At 39.4% G+C, this 19,302-nt stretch overlaps 1 long non-coding RNA gene across 6 annotated transcripts in view; it reads right to left on the bottom strand.

Annotated features, from left to right (window-relative positions):
* LOC105476759 (uncharacterized) overlaps nt 1–19,302 on the bottom strand; it is a 277,502-nt gene that overhangs the window by 229,574 nt on the left and 28,626 nt on the right. For 3 of the 6 annotated variants that reach the window (XR_011615747.1, XR_011615745.1, XR_984208.3), the window contains one exon: nt 10,888–11,074. The exons of the other annotated variants lie outside the window; for them this stretch is intronic. This is a non-coding gene — a long non-coding RNA (uncharacterized lncRNA). The remainder of the gene's footprint in view (nt 1–10,887; nt 11,075–19,302) is intronic. 6 annotated transcript variants of the gene reach the window in all.

Raw genomic sequence — 19,302 nt, 5'->3', positions numbered from 1 at the left:
GATTGAGGTTAGATTTCAAGTTTTGGTGGGGATACCATCATTCAAATCGTAGCAGCAACCATTGAACTAAAGCTTGAGCATTGAGAAGGAATTGTCCAGGCAGGCAAAAGGGTACAAGGACATTCTAAGAAGAAGTAAGAGGCATGTCCAAAACCACAGACATAAAAGTAACATGGCTGAATCATGAGAATTCTGTATGCGTTGCATATATATACAATGCATATGGGGCCACAGAGGGAAATGGAGATGGGGAGATAGAACACCTGGTATTTTGAATATCATGTTAGAAAGTTTTAACTGTTCTTGAGGTGCTGAGGAGCCAATGGCAGATTGCGGGGGGAGGTAGTCTTTGAAAGCATCAAAGAAGTTATTATAAAAAAGGAAAAAGTGGAACCCAGGAACTACATGCTTCCTACACTATTGCCAACTCAAGGACACTGCTGACAATAGCTCAATATGATCTCTGTGTTCCTTCCTAAACTCATTTCCTAATTGAGGCAAATTCCTATAATCTTAGTTTGATTATACAAAACATCAGTATGATTGTCATTTCCCCATTCTAGGTATCCTCTTTTGGAATAATAGTGGCCTATGGTATGAGAAATTGTTCATTAATATTTTGACTATTTAAAAAAGATTAAGTGAAAGCCTTTGGAAACATGTGAATGATAATATTATTACAAACAGATCTCGTTTGGAAACCCCATGATATCTGAAGAAGAGAATTATGTCAGCAGCATCCTTGAAGATATTTCAGTTTTATTGTTTTTTAAAATTATTCCTTAATTTGAGAGTACATAAAGAAGATACTTTGGAAGTATGCTCTGTAATATAAGAAAGGGATTATGATTCTAGCTTATAACACCAGCAATTAATGAAATTGTTCTTTGGGGAGAGCTCAATGTATACTTTTAAATATGTTAAAAATCATACATGATTCTTCAAGGATTCTTTTAGAACAAACCTCAGAGTTAAGCCATTCACTCGATATTGTAACTTGAGATAAGTCTCTGGGCCTTGAGATGATGCCTCTACTTCTTCCCTCCCTCCTTCAAGCCCCATCAATTATTAGTCCTCCCAACATTGCATCACTTGGTCACCACAAGTGCATTGAGTGACTGAAAGCTGCTGGATGCTTTTCTGGAGTAATGTGATTTCATAGAGAATGTTTATTTCCCTGAACAATAGAATAGAAAGTAAAGAAAGTCATCCTATGCCAGATTCAAAAAGATCAACTATTTGTCAAGTTTTACGATGCCTATGACAGCAGCTGCCTTCCACCACGGCACTGCAGGATGAGGGGAAATATGCTCCTGAGAATGACAGGAGGAGATGAGGGAGGTATTTACTCTATGAAATCCTTCTAAATGAAATAACCAAACCAAACAGGAAAACAATAAAATTCAAAATGACCTGGTTGTTCCCAGAAAAGGCGAGCGAATAAAGGACAAAGCCTCCAGTGAATCCCAGGGCTCTGATTTGAGAACATAATGAGGGACAAGTCCGCAGGCAAGCGGAGAACGCTGCTGCTCCCTTGAAAGAGTCCAAGCCATGCCTGGTGTCACCTTGGGCCTCACAGGGCGGTAGTGCTTGGTGGGCCACAGGAATCCAAGGCTCACCTCAGCTCCACAAATTAAAGCATTCATATTTATCAACCCAAGGTAATCAGGTTCAGAGCTTCTAGCATTGCTTAACCATTTTAAGACTTAGGTTTAAAAAGCAATATGTCATTGAAGCAACACACCCTCTTGTGCTAGGGGTATTATAGAGGCTTCACTGAGACCCCAAGACCCAAAATTCTAGTTTCATACCATCAGCCAATCCTACCCTGTGCACAGTATAGGTGTTGCTGAGATAACATGACATATGCATTTCTGAATAACCTCAAGTTTTACAAAATGACGCTTAACAACAACAAGGCTTAAGTGGAATATGGAGTTAGGGCAACCCACTTAATGCCTATGGAAATTTATAACTGGGGAGCTATTGATAACAATCATTGGAATCTTGGGAGATACTTGGACAATCCAAACAGGCAGCTCAGAGGGACTGGAGAATGCCCTAGGTAATACTAAACTGCCCTCCATCCCATGAGTGGAAATCCATCCAGGAGGTGTGAGACAATGCTGGTGGAACTAGAATCATGCACACAGGAGGAAGTGCAACCTGCTGAACGCTAGGGAAGTCCCACTCTGGGGAGAAACACCTGGGTACAGATGCTTGTGTTTCTTTTCTTTGCTTTTTTTTTTTTGAGACGGAGTCTTGCTCTCTCGCCCAGGCTGGAGTGCAATGGTGTGATCTCGGCTCACTGCAACCTCCGCCTCCCGGGTTCAAGCCATTCTCCTGAGTAGCTGGGATTGCAGGCACCCACCACCACACCTGGCTAATTTTTTTGTATTTTTAGTAGAGGTGGGGTTTCACTATGCTGGCCAGACTGATCTCGAACTCTTGACTTCATGATCCGCCCACCTCAGCCTCCCAATTGTGTTTCATTTTCTTCATATAGGGTTATAAAACCTTCTGCTTGTGTTTCAGACAGCGGAGGGTTTCTTCTTTCCTACTGAAGGTTATAGTTCTTTCACCATTCTAGTATTCACACTACAGAGAATTGTGTTGCATAGGAGAACTCCCCAACTCTGTGTTCCTTATCTCTCCTCTAATCCAGTTACATTCTTGAATGGAGCAGAGAGTGGAGATGTGGGTATATCACTGAACCACAAGACACAAACAGTGATCCTAAAATGCACTGACATTTCCCTTTCTAAAGAGCCGGTAGCAAGGTGCTAGCCAAACTGGTGGGGAACCAGCCTGAAGGTGGATGTGGGCAGATGTGCATGTAGCTCCACGGAGGGGTTTTATAACTTCAGAATGTCTCACGCAAAGCAAGTACAGGCTGTCCAAGTGCAATGAACTTTTCACATCTTTGGTTTTACTGAGAATGAGGGTGGCACAGTGGGTAGTAAGGTAAGGATATAGTGTCATGGAAGCCTGGAGAAAAAGTGTTAAAAGAAACACCAGCTGGGCACGGTGGCTCACGCCTGTAATCCCAGCACTTTGGGAGGCCGAGATGGGCAGATCACCTGAGGTCGGGAGTTCGAGACCAGCCTGACGAACATGGAGAAACCCCGTCTCTACTAAAAATACAAAATTAGCCGGGCATGATGGCACATGCCTGTAATCCCAGCTACTTGGGAGGTTGAGGTAGAAGGATCGCTTGAACCCAGGTGGCAGAGGTTGTGGTAAGCCGAGATCGGGCCACTGCACTCCAGCCTGGGCAACAAGAGCCAAACTCCATCTCAAAGAAAAAGAAACACCAACTGTCTTTAATGTTGTTGAAAGGTCAAGTAACAGGAAATCCCTGGATCTGGCAACATGAAAAACATTGTTTTGCTAATCAAAAGCAGCCACTGTGGAAGGATGCAAACAGCCTGAGAGGAGCGAACTAGGAGGAGAATGTTGTGAGGACATGCAGAGACTTTAGACCGGGGATCTGTAAAGGCCCAGATAGCAAACATTTTAAACTTTGCAAGCCTTGCAGTCTCTCTCACAACTACCCAGCTCTGCTGTGTGAAAGCAGCCAAAGGCTACAGCTGGCCTTTGAACAATGGAGAGGTTAGGAGTACTGATCCCCTGGGCAGTCAAAAATCTGCCTATAACTTGTGACTCCCCAAAAACTTAACTACTAAAAGCCTACTGTTGACGGGAAACATTACCAGTAACATAGTCAATTCACATGCATTTCATATGTTATATGTATTATATACTGTATTCTTACAATAAAGTAAGCTAGAGAAAAGAAAATGTAAGTAAGTAGTAAGAAAATCATAGGGAAGGGAAAATATATTTTCAATGTATTAAAGTGGAAGTGAATCATCCTAAAGGTCATCATCCTCATTGTCTTCACATTGAGTAGGCTGAAGAGGAGGAGGGGTTAGTGTTACTGTCTCTCACGCATGGCAGAGGTGGAGGAGGTCAAAAGGGAAGCAGGAGAGATTTATTGTAAAAAATCTACACATAAGTGGGCCTGTTCAGTTAGTCCAAACTCATGTTGTTCAAGGGCCAACTGTATATATTTAATATAAGAAAACGGGCATATCTGTGTTCCAATAACACTTTATGATGGACAATAAAATTTGAATTTCATGTAATTTTTCACATAACAAAATATTTTTAAAAATTTTTCCCCAACAAATGTAAAAACTGTTCTTATTCCTTGGGTTGTACAAATATAGGTAGTAAGCCAGGTTCAAACTGTGGGCCATAGTATGTCAACCCCTGCAATAGAACCCTCTGGAAAAGGTTTTCTGTGCATGGTATTGAATAGATGGCATGAAATCTGTAGATCAAAAGGGAATGCAAGTTCCTTGAAGAAGAAATATTTTCTGTCTTATTTTCTAGTTTAGATAATTCTCTAACACAGGTCTTAGCATATAATAAGTGCTTAATAAACATGTGCTAAATAAATTAATTTTAATGTAAATCTGACTGCTAAATCAGTCCACTATGTTCCATTCTATTCCACTGCCACACAGGCACACAGATAGGCCAAAGTAGAGCCTACACGAGTTCTCAGCAGCTAATATAATAATAACCCGTCTGTGTGCCATAAGTGCTTCACTGCTTCAGGGACAGCAGACAGATAGCTGTCTGCAAAACTGGGTGTCTGCTTACTTGGCCTTGCTCTGAATCCCCAGTGCAGACATCTGGCTGTGCACTCAGACCTGAACCCTGCAAACTCACCTGAGACTATATGCCCTATTCTTTGAAAACAGCCCTGATTGAGTAAAATTCCCCAGCTCAATTCTAATGTTGATTTTCTTTTAGTGAAGAATTATTTTCCTTAACAGAATGATAAGGCCCAACCAAGAAGAAAATACACACACACACACACACACACACGTACACACACACACCCCTATATATAATATGCATATACATACATAATACATACACATATATGTACACATATACACACATATGTTTGTTTTGTTTTGTTTTGCTCTGTCATTTCCCCTGCTCCCTTTGGAAGCCTGCTATCTTCTCACAACCAGTGTCTGAGCTAGCTTACCTGATAAGCCTATGAAGGGGTAAGCTCTTTCAGACTTCTCCAGGGTCTCTGGCAGCTATGCTGGTTGAAGGAACAGATAACCCTGGGTTTGAGGAATGACAGAATTTTTCTTGATCCACTAGCTGACTTACTGAGCGCTGTTCTACATACAGATCCAGGGTCTGTGTTTTCAAAGATCTCATGAGAAACAGAGCCAGGGAAAGGCATTGGCAGCCTAGAATTTCCTCTACAAAATGATTCAAGGAACAAATGCTCATGCAACGTTTTCCTTCCTGTGAACTCACATCACTGACAGTGTAAGCCACTTGGAATTGAATCACACACTGTGCTGTGGAAGTAAAGCCCTCTGCCCATCTTGTCAGTCTTATCATTCCTGGCACAGACTTTTTCATCTCCCACAGCCTACATTTGAGTTACACTGAATTTTCTGCCAGTTTGGAACAACCCATTTTCCTTCATTTCATTCATTTGCTCATTTTGCAGCCTATTGCCTAACCCTCTCTTGACCTCTTCTCTCCAACCCTCATCTCTTTCTCTCAGAGTCCTACTCATCCTCAAGGCTTCACTAGCATTTTCTTTCCTCCAAGAAGAGTTCGCACATGCCCACGGAAGCACTTACATTTCCAGGTCCTACTATGAATTTGACTTTGTTTCCTCCTCCACTGCAATACCTGCTGCATGTAGTGGGTTTCAACCGAAAGAGCATGTGCTCTAGAGTTAGACAGACCTGATTCAAATCTTATCTCTGCCACTTACAAAGGGTTCTTTGTGAAGTCAGTTAACCTCTCTGATCTGTTCACTAATAGATAAAATACCTAAATGTTTCCAAGTTTGCTTGAGCAGCAAATCAGATATTGAGTGAAAAGCACCTGACACAGGTGATTTTTTTTAAAAAAGACAGTTACTATTTGCCTCCTTCACCCAACTCCATTTTGTAAAGATGACTTCATCTTCACAAACACCATATTTGCTCCTACCCAAGTTTTTTCCGTAAGAGATCTGGTCTCTTTTTTCAAGAGGGAAGTGATTAACCCAAGCTCCTACAACCAACTTCTCAAGTTAAACAGAAACAGAATCAGAGAGTTGTAGAATAGAAATAATTTTAAGAAGGAATCTGGTAGAATTAGGAATTTTCAAACAACTCAATGTCTGCCACCTGATAATCACAGGTGTCTGTCTGCATATGGACCCAACCTAATGGAATCATTGACCAATATCTGGTGCTAACATTCCAAGCCCACAAAACTGCTTTGGCAAAAGGTCCTACTCTCTAATCCATCTCCCTTCAATGGGCTGACTTTACCTATAATCATGACAACACTCTCTTCGTTTCTAAGTAAAAAGGAATTGTTGAAAGAAATAACTTAAAAGGTATTCACCTCAAGTGACTGTCCTTACATTTTTACATTACCAAGTCTTTGATATTCCTGACCTCATCTTTAATTGTCTCATGGCTTTAAACACCTCATTTCAGGGTGGTAATATTGGAATAACCACAGATTCTTCCTTTTAACAAATGGGAAATTTAGAGTCATAATGGTGAAAACAGTGTGTTTCCACTGATCCCTTCACAATGGCCCAGAAAATATACAAGCCCCTCACTGGCTGGCCAGTTGAGTCCCTGGTCAAAGGGTAGGCTCAAGTTTAGCCTGTGGCCATCTCACTCACAGGGCAGGTCTGGCTTCCATCAGACTGATCTGGAATAACACTAGAAATGAAGTGCTTAGAGTAGGATATTTTCAATTTGCAATGAAAGAGAAATAAGGGCAGGTAGAGCAAGGCAGGAGTTGACAGCCTCACATGTTAAAAAAAAAATGCTCTCAACAAAGGAGATTTACCCAAGAATATCACATTGAAAAATCGAATTTCCTCAGGCAAAGCAAACTGTATGCCAGTAAAGGTCAGTTATTCCTCCTAGATCACAGTTATTGCAACCAACTATTTGTTTTAAAGCGAGTTTCTTATTGTTTGTGTTTACAGATCCTGGTCTGTCTTATGTAGGGAGACTACTAAAGAAAAAGAAAAAGCAGAAAAATCATTTTTCTATTCCATGCCTGGGAATATTAAATGGTACTTGGCTATTTAAATATGCTGTTTGGACTGAATTCAAAGTGCATTATCCCATACATCAGTTGATGTTGAAACACTTAGCCAAATGCCTAATGCCTAGAAAAACTGTGTTGGACCTTAACAGCAGTGGTTTAAAAATAGGTAATGTCAGAATTTTTTTTACTAGCTCTTGAGTTAACTCTTGGTCATCCAGCATGTGAATCAAGCCTAAAATTATCCCTGAGTTGTAGAGGAATCACTGAATGGTGGGGGAGAAACGCTGCTCAGGTTGTTCTCCTGAAGAGTTTAGATCTTTTAATAAAGTAACAAAAGGCTAAGGGACAACCCACAAGTTAGGATGACTGAGATAACTAAAGAGCACTCCTTGGTGGAACCCCTAAAATGACAAATAACCCTTATCTCCAGGAGTGCTATGGTGCTGGGTTAGGAATATCCAGGGAACTGGTATCTTCTAGGAATAATCCTTTCCAGGTAGAAGCCAACAAACCAGTGGGTTTCTACAGGACACAAACCCAGGTCAGATGCTGTCCGACTCTTGGTAAGAAGCCAGGTTAATAACTATAGTATATCATATATTCACCATGTCGGATTCTAAAATAGTGGCTTTACGTACCTCTTACCATTTAACCCTCATAACACTTCTGCAAGGTAGGAATTATTTTCTATATTTCACAAAGAGATGGGGGCTCAGAAGGGTAAGTAAATTGGCCTGAAGTGACATAGCTTGTTAAGTGGCAGAGGTGGTTGAGATTTGAAATTCCTTTGTAAAGTGCTTAAACCCAAGTACTCATCACCATATAGCCCTGACCCACAGGAGGTCAGAGACAGTGGAGTTCAAGACACTAGGAGGGGTCAAGAAGGTCAAAATCAAGAGTAGAATCCACCCATTTATTATTTGGCCTTTCATGCAATAGCAGGAAGTTAAAAGGTGGAATCTGACCATTTGCATTGATTTTTCCATACTTCCTCACGCTCCTTTCCCTGGATCCACATTCCCTGGTTTACAGTACATGTTTCTGCCTCCTCTGGCGGGTCCAGGGAGCCTTCTAAATCCCCTTATCTGGAATGTTAATCTCCACCCTGCAAGTTCTCTTGGTCTCAGTATATTTGGCAGTTCATATAAGACATATCCAGTCCACCAACCCTAGTTGGAAACTTTAGCCTACAGAGTAGCCTCCAACTTCTCTGACTTCCTTTCTCCTGCTGCCCCTTAGCTTCATCCCTCCAGCCACTGGGACAAGGTTAAGACACATGCAGGAGGTCACAGCATTCCTAAACACTGTAAAACTGTAGGCTAGGCAAAAATTTCAATTCTAATGAGACATTCTAATGACAAGGAACTCACAAACCCCTCATCTCTTTTTCTTTGGTTCTGAAAGAGGCCATGACTCAGCCTGGTCAAACACCTATCCAGATTCTGTTAAATGACAGATAAAAAGAGCAAGGACCCTTTTCAGATATTCAGACTTAAGTGGAAATTTACACAGCTGGCCTCCAGCCCATTGCTGATAAAACATTTTCTCTCAGCCAGAAAATTCTGGCAACTCCTCCTTCTCAGGTTCTATTTGTAGATTCAACGGATGCACCAATACCTTTCCTCTTTGCAGGGCCAAGCTGTCAGTTACCTAACTCCCTCTGGTTTTCCTTGGATTCCACACTTTGCCTAGCAAGTGCTTAATTGCTGCTTTAATGCCAGTTTAATTCTCTCTCCATTATTCCCTGAACTCTGACAGCCCCATTGCATTTCTCCCCTTTAATGTTTAATGCGATGATGACTGTTGCTGATCAGGACTAAATTTTACCCTAGGATGCCCAGGGAATAAATGTTTTTATTAAGAGTACAAGAGAGGGAAAGCCATTCTGAAAAATAGAAAAGATTCCCGTGATGTTCCTCCGGAGACTCATCGAGCGGAGAGCAGAGCTGACTTGTGGTTATTATTTGATCAGCTTGAGCTAATCTGTGTTGATGCCTCCTGCCAAGTCCTACCATTTGCGTGTGATTTCACATCTACTAATACATAATGTATAGATCTGGATATAGGCAAATCAATTATCCTGCTCCTAAGAAGCAAAGACAAACTAGTAGAAACATTAGCCTAAGACTTCAGGAAAATTGCAGAATTGAATATCTAGGTGTGTGTGTTTTATAAGTGTGTGTGTTGGTGAGGAGTGAGCCGTCAAAGAGGAGAGAGGCAAGGAAAGGGGTTCAGAAAAAAAGAGGGGAAATGAGAGGCAAAATCACATCACCTGAGGCCACAATGACCTGCCTATTTTGTATGGAGGACATCTGATCATAACAACAAAAATTCTTGTAAAACAATACCCAGATGATTCCAGGAATCTTGGCTTTCTTGTGTTAAATTATCAGATGCAACAAGATATGTATTTAGCTCTATTGAGCCAAACTAAGGATCGGCATGAACATACACTGGAGAAATGATGAGTAACAGGGTGTCCTAGGGAAGATTGTCTCTGCCATGCTTGAATTCTTCAGTTCACAAGAAACTCGAAAATTGATGGCACAGACACAATGTCTTAATATCCATGGGGGGTTAGAGGATGTTAAATTGAAATGGGTTGGGGGTACTCTTGAAAGCTGGCTGAAGGGTAATTGCATGCTTGTAAAGCTAGTTTAAATCCATCACTCTCCAAAGATTGATTTTTAAAACTTTAAAAACACATATTGTGCCCTTGCAGTTATTTGCACGTAAAAATGTTACTGGATGGGTTACTTTTCAGAAAATACAGACTTTCTAGGTGAACTTAATCCATAATTTTATGATTTAAGACACTTGTGAGAAGCAAGTTTGCTTATTATTAAGAATTCCTAGGACTGAACTCACACAGTGAGCTAGCGTACAGTAGGTACTTAAGAAATGTTTAAATGGAAAAATAGATGAGTGAATGAATTAAAGGGATAATATGCATTCAGCTACAGCATTCTATATGCATGTGGGTGTAGGCAGATAATACTTTAAAATATTTTAAAATTATAAGAACATTTTTACAAACATATTTTAAATGTTTCTGACCATTTTCCAGTGTTTGGTAGTGAATTTACCTGTCTCTGAATAAAGCAGAAACCAGATGAGAACCCTATATTTGTGAGTGGAATACAGAAATGACTTTGTGAACTTTTCGTTTGGGAAGTCGTAACCCTTCCAGCTGATATGAGACTGAACTATCACACACCATTAAGAAAATGCAAGTGAAACAGACATCAACAGATGCAATAGGACCTGTGATACCGAGAGTGGAATTTGGACAGGTAGGGAATATTCTAGATGGTTCAAAGGATATAGAAAAACATATTTGCTCTTAAATAAATACTGCATTTTGATGGTGGCCTGTAATGCTCAATGTCTTAAATTTTTGTAAGACAGAATACTGCGATGATGGGAATGCAAATATGGAAATACATTTTTATGCTTCCATTACAAACAGCTCCCATGTATTGAATTCCCTGTGCTATGCACTTTGTGTGACTCATTAAACACTCAAAACAACCTGAAGCTGAGTGTCACCATCTCCGTATTATAAATGAGAAAACGGATGCACAAAAGGTAAACTAGTTGTCCAAGGCAGCAGAGCCATTGTGTGACAGAGTTGGGATTTGAACCCAAGTCTGATGTCAAACTCAGCTTTTGATCTCCATGAATACTGCCCTTTGTTTCTAGGAGAACATATAAATACAGAAAATTAATGTTTTGTTACTTTGCACTAATCCAGACATCATTTTAGTAACACACCTTCAGATCTCCAGTGTCTGTGTGAAAGTCCTGTAAGGGATACTCGGGATATGAAGGCAAATAAAGCATAGTTCTTGTCCTCAAGAAACTCATAATCCAAAACAAGAAATAGATATTGGCATCATGAAATGTAGCACAGAGGCCCAGTGGCTGTCCTGGTGATACAACTGAATGAGGAAGTAACTGCCTAGGTAGAGAAGAAATTAAAATGAATTTTTTTTCACTAAAGAACCATGAATATTCTTAACTGACGTAATCAATATTAAGTACTAAGGCAAACACAAATTTGCCCAATGAGGTAAATTTCTAATTCTATTGTTATGATTTGTTTCCGTGCAGAATCTTATACAAGTATCAACTGTTTTATGAAATATATTATGTCATATCAAAAATTAAACTGTAAGAAAAGACTTCTTAAAATACTGAAGCAAAAAAGCAAGAATACATTTAATAACACAATGATAATTATTGCCAACAGTGAAATTTGACTATTTTGCCTAACTAAATCAACACTTCAGGAAATAAACACAGCATTCTTTATTATAGAGTTGACTCAGTCTTTACATCAAATAAAAAAGTGATTTTCAACATGTCATTAAACTGTAGGCTAATGTATTTACAGATAAGTAATTAAAAAGCAAAAATAGGTCAAAGAACACTGAATAACTTATTGCAACAGAAAATATGTTCATGATAGTGACTAGGCAAAAGAACTCTATGTATATCTTAGTACCTGATAGTGACTCACATGCATAATGAGAAAAATATCGGCCAGGCATGGTGGGTCACACCTGTAATCCCAGCATTTTGGGAGTCCAAGGTGGGTGGATAGCTTGAGTCCAGGAGTTCGATATTAGTTTTGCCAAACAGAGAAACCCTGTCACTACAAATATACAAAAACTAGCCACGCGTCATGAAGCACCCCTGTGGTCCCAGCCACTTGGGAGGCCGAGGTGGGCAGATGGCTTGAACCTGGGAGGCTGAGGCTGCAGTGAGCTGAGACTGCACCACTGTACTCCAGCCTGGGTTACAGAGAGAGACCTCATGTTAAAAGAAAAAGAAAAATATCTACGAGTAGCTCTACCAACACAGAGAAAGTCTTCTTAGGAAAACAGCACGGTGAACTAAAATAATTCAGTTAGAAAGATTTATTATATCTATAGGAGAGATTTACATAAAGACATCTGCAGAGATGTAAATTTCTGCAAAGTTTTGTAGCTGTAGAGAATTTTCTCCAGATTTTATAAAGAATTATTTTCCTTATTAAAGAGTATATATGAAGGCTAGCCAAAGAATTATTGGATAGGTACAAAAAGCATAAAGTATCAAAAAAAATTGATAAAAGAAAACTTTTATTTAATAAAAATTGAAAATTTATTTTTGAACAACACTGTTAACAAAGTAAAAATAAAAGCCACAAACAAGGGGAAAATATTTGTAATATACATGTCAGAAAATGGACTAATATCCAGAATATATAAAGAACACTCACAACTTAATAATTAGAAATGACTCAATTAAAAATGGAAAAGATTTAGACACTTTATCAATTAAGATAATGAATGGCAAATACCTACATGGAAAGATGCTCTATATCTTGTGATTTGTTGACTACCTACTCATGCCTAATAACTTCATTACTTGCTAGGAAAGTGCAAATTAAAACCACAATGAGATATTACCACACATCTGTTAGAACAGCCACCTTAGAAAGACTGACCATGCTACATGTTGGTGAGGATGTAAAGCAACTGTATCTCTGACACACTGCTAATAAGAATGTAAAATCATACAACCACTTTGGAAAACAGTTGGCAACTTCTTAAAAAGTTAAATATACACTCAGTACATGACCCAGCTATTCCACTTCTAGGTCGTTACCTAAGGGAAATGAAAGCATATGTCTATACCAAAACTTCTTCATGGATGTTCATAGGAGCTTTATTGGTATTAGCCAAAACTGGTGGGAAAATGTTCATTAACTTATAAATGAATAAAGAAAGTGTGGTATATCTATACAATAGAATATTACTTAAAAGCAAAAAGGAACAAATTATTGATGCAGGCACCAAGGATGAAGCTCAAAAGCTGTATGCTACATGAAAGATGCCAGATTTTAAAAGTATATGCTGTTCATTTCATTTATGTGATATTTTAGAAAAGACAAAACTACAGTTAAAGAAATGAACAAATAGTTGCCAAAGGCTCAAGAGTTGGAGGAGGTGGAGAAGATTAACTACAAGGAACATGAATGAAATTTTGTGGGTGATGGAAATATTGTATATCTTGATTGTGGAGGCAATTATGCAGCTGTATATTTTTGTCAAAAATCATAAAACGGTTTATCAAAAAAGGATAAATCTTACAGTATACAAATTATTGCTATTATTACTTTTTTTTTTTTTTTTTTTGAGATGGAGTCTTGCTCTGTCACCTAGGCTGGAGTGCAGTGGCACGATCTCAACTCACTGCAAACTCTGCCTCCGGGTTCAAGTGATTCTCGTGCCTCAGCCTACCGAGTAGCTGGGACTACAGGCGTGCACCATCATGCTAATTTTTGTATTTTTGTATTTTTTTTTTTTTTTTTTTAGTAGAGATGGGGCTTCGCCATGATAGCCAGGCTGGCCTATAACTCATGAGCTCAAGTGATCCACCTGCCTTGATCTCCCAAAGTGCTGGGATTACAGGCATAAGGCACCACGCCCAGCCTCTTACTCTATACAAATTAAATATCAATCAGCTTGACTTTAATAAAATAAAAGACATATTATATTTATGTGACTTACCTTTAAACTTTAATAATAGAAAAGCATTTTATACAACCTGGATTCCAAATAGAATTGCCATATATAGTAAATCAAATATTACCATTTATTCAACAGCAAAAACAAAATTGCTACCTAAACTTACCAGTAAATGGTTTTACATTTTTAAAAATAATTAATGATGAGCTGCTAAATCTCCATTTCTCCCCTGTAAAAGAAAGTATACTAAGCCGAATGGAGGTTTTCCCATTATACACTTTGTAGTTGATCATTCTCAGCTAATCTTTTGTCACCTTCAGAAAGCCCCAGTTAAACACCTCTCTTAGGAATTGTAAAACACAGCAATGTGAACCAAGTGGATTCCACCAGTTACATTTCTGCCTTTTCAGAGTGAACAAAATACAGCAATTAGTAGGAGCACCCTTTATATAATTCTAATTTTAAGGATTATTTTAACCTACATGCATGACATGTTACCTCTGGTCTATAGAACACTCTCTAATGAGCAGTACTGAAAGAAGAGTCATGCTTTCAAGGGCGAACCTACTGAATAACCGCAGCAAATTCACACTCATGAAGACTGACATCCCCGAACTGATTCCAGCTCACTGTGTGCAATCTGAAACTAAGCAATTGGCTCTGACTGAGAAAGAATATAACTTCTCATTATTGTTTCTGAGCTTTCTGAAACAGTCTCTGGCCTGGCACATGATAGATATACTTACTTCTCTCTGTTTATTTTCATCTCATTGTATGGAATATTTCCCATAGAGGACTCACAAGGGGGAATGTAGGAAGTTGCTTTAGGCACTAGCAGAATGGCCTAATCATTTAATTTTTTGCAGTCATGGAAGGAATCATGAAAGGATTCATGTCAAGGGAAGAACTGCAACTGCCCCCTAGAGCAGCTGATGCTTAGCATGGCACTAGAGTGACACATCCATATGTCTTAATAAAGCACCATGCATTAATCTATTAGTAGGAACTCAAGGAAATACTCCAGTGGCCAAAGCAGAGTGAGGCTGTGGTAAAGACTAACAAGATGGAAGAGAAAGAAGTATTACAAAGAAACTTAGTAATAATGTTTTCTCTCCTACTCACAAAGAATTATCTATCTTCAAAATTGAGAAGAATGCTTTACTGCAAAGGAATTATTGTTGGAAGAGTCATCTGGGTATGGTGGGAATTGAAGGAAGCTGCGCAAGCAAGTCACATGTGTATTGAGGTTACTAGTCTTCACCGATATACAGAGAATCAGTAGGAACTGCAACTGCCAACTCCTGGAATTTCAGCAACAGAAAAAATAATGGAGATGCAAATACAAAAATAAGAATTACTTAATTTTGTAAAACATAAAAGTATTATGCAAGTCAGTTTGGGGGAGAGACAAATGCAGCTGCTTGACCAGATTCTTTGAGGTCTAGAGTCAAATCTGTTTACAAGCAATGGGATAAGGTCAAGTGGGTCGTAGTTAATAATGGTACTGCAGTGGGAATGCTGAACTTAGCATCAAAAAATTTACATTTGGGTCAGGCGTGGTGGCTCATGCCTGTAATCCCAGCACTTTGGGAGGCCGAGGCTGGCGGATCACCAGATCAGGAGATCGAGACCATCCTGGCTAACATGGTGAAACCCCGTCTCTACTAAAAAATACAAAAAAAGTTTGGCCAGGCGTGGTGGCGGGCGCCTGTAGTCCCAGCTACTCAGAAGGCTGAGTCAGGAGAATGGCATGAACCCAAGAGGCAGAGCTTGCAGTGAGCTGAGATCGCACCACTGTACTCCAGCCTCGGAAACAGAGTGAGACTCTGTCTCAAAAAATAAATTTAAAAAAAAAAAATTTACATTTGATTTTTATTATACCACTTGCTAGCTGGGTGACCTTTGGCAAGTTGCTGAACTTCTCTGGAATGAAGTAAAACAATGTATATGAGTATCTGGCACTAGCAAACACCAAGTAGAACTTCACTTGATTTGTGCATCTATTGTGGAGACGTCAATGCATGCAGTTCAGTTTCATGTGATGGACATTTATTTTTTCATTTACTATCATAAGCAGTTCATTGCGATAGGGTCCATCAGTCAAGATGTCAATACTTTTCCTGAGTAGGACCACTCGGGGGGGGTCACTCTTTCAGTTGACCCACTTAAATACTTAATATACACTCCCTTCGCTTGTGTGTACTTACTGGTAAATTACTTTGTAAGGATTCTTATATCTGTTCATGAGTGCATGCCCTGTCTACTCAATTAGGATTATAGACTTATTGAGCCAGAAGGCATTTTAGAGAATTAGGCCAAACTCTTCATTGGATAAGTGGGAATATTGAGGTCCAGGGAAGTGCAATGGCATGTCTCAAGTCATATATTCATTAGTGACTGAGTCAGTATTAGGATCCAGTTCTCTTGACTTCCTAGTCAATGCTTTCTTCTCCCATATTCTCACTCCAAACTATTCTAAAAATAAGCATTTGAGGACAAGAACCACTTTTGCTGCTATTGTTGTTTCTTCCTAAAATTCAGTACACATTTGGGCAACCTAATGACCAAGGACACTGAAAACTTTCAACATTTATAAATTGTTTTATTCAGAAATAGCAGAAATATTTTCTAGTGATCAATCTGTTTGATAAATCCCATTCTTTCTTCATGAGGTTATTAATATTATCATAGATACAGGTATCTTTATGCTTTATAAAACATTTTCACACCTATTGTCATATTTGATTAGTTAAGAAACCTTGCGGAAAAATCAGAGTAGGCAGTCTTATTCCCATTTTACAGTTAAAGAAATGAAAGTCCAGGCCAGGCGTGGTGGCTCAAGCCTGTAATCCCAGCACTTTGGGAGGCCGAGACGGGTGGATCACGAGGTCAGGAGATCGAGACCATCCTGGCTTGCACGGTGAAACCCCGTCTCTACTAAAAAATACAAAAAAAAAACTAGCCGGGCGAGGTGGCGGGTGCCTGTAGTCCCAGCTACTCAGGAGGCTGAGGCAGGAGAATGGCGTGAACCCGGAAGGTGGAGCTTGCAGTGAGCGGAGATCCGGCCACTGCACTCCAGCCTGGGCTACAGAGCGAGACTCCGTCTCAAAAAAAAAAAAAGAAAAAAAAGAAATGAAAGTCCAGAGAGGCTAAATAATTTTTCCAGCTACACACAGCTACTAATTGATGGAACTGGCATTCGGACGAACTTGAGTTTTCTGGTTTAATAATCCAATATACTTCCACTGTTCTATACTGCATTGCATTTACAGGTACACTTTTCATCAACTATTAACTATGATTATCTGTACTGTACTGCTCAGATTCTTTACTGTATAAATGACTAAAACCCAGTTCAAACAAGTTTAAATTAAAAAAAAAAAAAAGGCAAGGGGTAGGGAGGATTGGAAGAATGCAGAACTCACTGGCTTAAGATCACTAAACCATAGAGAAGGCAAAGATAGAACAGCCTGAAGAACAGTCCTAATTCTAATCTTTGCAGCTTTATCACCAGGACAAAGAGGACTTTCTTTCCTAGATCTGTTTGGAAATCATAAGGAAAAATTGTGATAGAGATAAGGGGTCAACTTGTATCCTATGTTTATCTTTGTTAAACCACTTTATGGAGGTATGATTGACAGTTTAAAAAGATGTATATATTTAATGTGTACAACTCAGTGAGTTTGGGGATAAGTATGCACCATGAAATTATCACCACCAACAAGGCCATAGACATCCATCACCTCCCAAAGTTTTCTGCCATTCCCTTTATTATTATTTTGTGTGTGTGTGTGTGCATGTGGTAAAAACACTTACATAAGCTCTACCTTAGCAAATTTTAAGTCTACAATACAGTATCATTAGCTATAGGCACTATGCTATATAGCAGATTTCTAAAACTTATTTATCTTGCCAACAGGCAGGTGATGGTCAAAGGGTACAAAGCTTCAGTTATTTCTTAAAGTCTTAGACCAGTCATTTCAGCCAGAGTCTAGCATCAGAAAACTGAGAGATGGAAACTAGGCAGAAAGAAAGTCAATACTTCTTTACTATTCTGATGTTCAGACAGCAATGGAACAACTGGTTATAAAACAAACAAACTGAAGAAATAAAATATCTGGTTTGTTGCATTTGCTGATTTCTTTTTTTTTTTTTTTTTTTTTTGAGACAGAGTCTTGCTCCGTCGCCCAGGCTGGAGTGCAGTGGCGCCATCTCGGCTCACTGCAAGCTCCGCCTCCCCAGTTCACGCCATTCTCCTGACTCAGCCTCCCTAGTAGCTGGGACTACAGGTACCCGGCACCACGCCCGGCTAATTTTTTGTATTTTTTAGTAGAGATGGAGTTTCACCGTGTTAGCCAGGATGGTCTCAATCTCCTGACCTGGTGATCCGCCAGCCTCGGCCTCCCAAAGTGCTTTGATTTCTTTTTCTTTATTTTTCCTTTTCTTTTCTTTCTTTTCTTTTTTTTTTTTTTTTTTTTTTTATGAGACAGGGTCTCACTCTGTGGTCCAGTTTAGGGTGCAGTTTAGAGCAATCTTGCCTCACTGCCCCCTCGAACTCCTGGGCTCAAGCAGTCCTCCCGCCTCAGCCTCCCAGCATTTGCTGATTTCTAATAAATAAAATTTGCATTTACTAATACTCCCACCAAGGCTGCTTTCAAGGTACCAATGTGACATCAATCAGCTCACAAGATTCCTAAAAACATAACAATTAGATCTTGTGGACCAGTAGGAATCAGTCTCAGCACACTATGGCATGTAGCACTGATTAACCATACTCTGACCTAAACAGATCAATAAATTCATAGAAGCCACCAGTTCACTGGCAGATGTACATTTCCACCTCTGGAAATGGGAAACAATTCAATTCAGCAAGCATTTATTTAGTGCCTACTAAATGACAGGTATTGGGGTTGTCAATATGACAATAAAAAGATACTTTCCCATCCTCGAGACGTTAAGGAAGGTAGATCAACTCAAGAGTGAAGATAATGTGAGATGTACTATAATAGAAATATTAATTCATTGTTTCACAATTGTTTATAGATCTCATACTAAGTTTAATTGAGAAAATGACAAATAACAAAAATAAAACTGGGTTATGATAAATGCTGTGAAAGAAACAAAGAGGACTCAAATAGAGAATGAGAAGTAAACTTTTAAAGTAAGTACATTTCCCAAACTTGAAATGTGTTACTGATTTGTTATTAATTTGTTTTAAAATTTTAATTTGCAATCCATTTATTTTTAATTATTTATTTATTTTTGTTCTTGAGACAGGGCCTCACTCTGTCACCCAGGCTGGAGTACGGTGATGTAATCACTGCAGCCTTGACTTCCCAGGCTCAGGTGATCCTCCCACCTCAGCCTCCCAAGTAGCTGCGACTACAGGCATGCACCACAACACCCAGCTAATTTTTTGTATTTTTTGTAGAGATGGGGTTTCACCATGTTGCCAGAGCTGGTCTCAAACTTTTTGGGTTCAGCTGGGCATGGTGGCTCATGCCTGTAATACCAGCACTTTGGGAGGCTGAGGTGGGTGGATTCACCTGAGCTGAGGAGTTTGAGCCCAGCCTGACGAATACGGTGAAACCCCATCTCCACTAAAAACACAAAAATTAACCGGGCGTGGTGGTATGCATCTGAAGTTCTAGCTACTCAGGAGGCTGAGACA

This window comes from Macaca nemestrina, chromosome 17 (assembly GCF_043159975.1).
Source record: "Macaca nemestrina isolate mMacNem1 chromosome 17, mMacNem.hap1, whole genome shotgun sequence".
Taxonomy (NCBI): Eukaryota; Metazoa; Chordata; class Mammalia; order Primates; family Cercopithecidae; genus Macaca; species Macaca nemestrina.
This window is presented reverse-complemented; position numbering and strand designations above follow the sequence as displayed.